Source organism: Montipora foliosa, chromosome 6 (assembly GCF_036669935.1).
Source record: "Montipora foliosa isolate CH-2021 chromosome 6, ASM3666993v2, whole genome shotgun sequence".
Taxonomy (NCBI): Eukaryota; Metazoa; Cnidaria; class Anthozoa; order Scleractinia; family Acroporidae; genus Montipora; species Montipora foliosa.
This window is the reverse complement of record NC_090874.1, coordinates 36613733-36616232: the sequence shown is the minus strand read 5'-3', so window position 1 is coordinate 36616232 and position 2500 is coordinate 36613733. Positions and strand designations below refer to the sequence as shown.

Sequence of the window (2500 nt, the reverse complement as noted above, 5' to 3'; positions counted from 1 at the left end):
AAACCTCATTAATTAATAAGGGTAAATCTATTGACCTAAACCAAATATTTTGCAATTTTGTGTTAATTTTTATAAGGTACTGTAAAAGTAACAAAAACTGTAACTTAGGGACCATTATCTTTTGGATGACTTTTTTCTTAACACAGACAGTTATAATTTTTTTCTGTGTTGATGTCTGTGCAAACAATTCTTTTCCGGTTGCATCACCCTGCAAACAATTTTTAACATTGATTTTATTTTTTTTATCACATTAATTTTATTGTGTTATTACATGCTTTGACATGTAACTGTTGGTTCTATTCACTGTCACTGAACTCAAACATGTCACTCTTCTCTTCTTTCTTGAAACTGTGGCCATAGATTTATTGTATTTGGAATTAATCATGGCCAACTTCAATCTGACCTTAGTTGTACAAAAGGTGGATAAGGCTCTCCACCGAATAAATCAATATCCAGTGGATAAACACTAGCAAAACCAATTGAACATCTTGGGCCTGATTATTAACCATTGGAAACGTGAATTGTGTATTTTATAACAGTTTATTTCACATTAAATTTTAGTGAATGACTGAAACACAAAATACCATTGTTTGAATTAAAATCTAATAGTTTATTGTTCATGAATAATTAACCAAGCCAGTTACTTTCAAACAATTTTGTTGTGTTGTGACTTTACATTGTTACAAATAAACAAGAAAAACGTTTAATTACGGAAAATCAAATTTGGTTCAGTAATCATGGTATCATGATTGAAATAAGCTTCATTCTCTCTGTTAGTTTGCAAACTATTTATTTTCCTTTTTTTTATCTTCCAAACAATATTTATTTATTTGGCCTTTTTTGTCCTTGCAAACAATAATGGTCCGTCCCTTATTTTATTGGTCAGTGAACAAGTGAAAGACATTGGTCTTTTCCCAAGGTTATGTCACAAACTGCTTGGCAATGCAGAATTTATGTTAGTAATAGATCCAAAAGCAAAGTAGAATTGACTCATGCCTCTCAGAAGTACAAGGGACAAACACCTGCCTCCTCGCTACTTGGCTACTGTAATGCAAAAATGAACAATGTGCAAACAAGAGAAGAAGAAGTGTATGTACTTGTGTGCATTATGGCATTGCATTTGCAAAACTAAAAATATTTTGAGATTATGAAGTCACCATTGTCACTCCACTGAATACAACTTGACCGTTAACATAATTGAGTGGTAAAGTGATGACATCACAAAAACTAAATTTATGAAATTATGGGATTTACTGAGATATTCTGAAAGTAAAGCCCCTTGCCAAAAATCAGCATATTGTTGCAATATGGGGTAAGATATTAGCCCTTCCATGCTTCAGTAACTCCATACAAATCCTTGTAATTTTGTCTTTGTTCCAACCGTTTAGAACAAAGTCAAAATTACAAGGATTTGTATGGAGTCACTGTAGCATGAAAGGGCCAATATCTCAACCCCAAACTGCAATAAGATGCTGATTTTGCGCAAATGGCCATTCTTCATCATGTACTTTCTGAAGATCTTAATGAATCCCATAATTTCATAATTTTAAATATTTGTGATGTCACACTTTACCACTCTATAATAATGTTCATTAATTATTAACATAAATAATAATAATAATAATAATAATAATAATAATAATAATAATAATAATAATAATAATAAATGTAATGTATGATAACATGAATTTGAGATTTTATCCTTTGTGGCCAGTATCTATTATGCAATCATTTATTAGCTTGTTCTATATGTAAATAATTTAGCAGTTCAAGTACCTTTCAGAAACAATACTTCCAGGCAAGGATGGCCTTAGAGATGTCACACATTCTGATGAACATTTAATGTGTACATATACCATAGGTGTACTTGCAAGTACATTTTAAATTACTGTATCTTAACTTTTAGTTCTTTCTGATTTTTAAATATAAACTTAGTTTGAATTGATTACAGCATATTTTAATAAATTTTGCTATTTGGTTTGATTGTTATGTTTTCTGTCTTAAGAAGCCTGCATTTAGATGTCTGCAATATGGTTTTCTTTATTTTGAATTCCTTGTCCTTTTAAGAATTCCTTTATATTCTACAAAAACCTGTCAATCTGTTTCCAAGTTGAATGGATTACTGATGAATGAAGTACATGTACCTACTACTTTGTGCATTTCTTGAAGGCTTATCCTGACGGTTGAATATCATATTCAAGGATGGCCTATTGATGGATTGAATTTTGTTTCTGCCTGCCATCTCTGAGCTTTTAAACTTTTTGTCTGTTTCTCGAATTTTGCTTTTCTAAAAATTAAACCATAATATCAAATATTGCCAAATTTAGAAATGCTTTTGGGGAGTTAGATAACAGTTGGTGGTTGGTTCGAGGAGGGTAACTACTGTTTTCATCATAAGTTTGAAAAACTCCGTCTTAAATGGCTTCAAACTACTTTTGAGATCCTTGCTTAGATTGCAAATCAAAGGCACATGATAAGCTTTCGTCTTGTATTTATCAAA

General features: G+C 31.0%; 1 protein-coding gene across 1 annotated transcript in view; it reads left to right on the top strand.

The window, feature by feature from the left end:
* LOC138007251 (telomeric repeat-binding factor 2-like) overlaps positions 1-1335 on the top strand; it is a 21874-nt gene extending 20539 nt beyond the window's left edge. The window contains exon 10 of the mRNA XM_068854053.1: positions 1-1335. This exon is cut by the window's left edge and continues 1499 nt beyond it. The gene's annotated coding sequence lies outside the window, so the exon portion shown is untranslated.
* The last annotated feature ends 1165 nt before the right edge of the window (positions 1336-2500 follow it).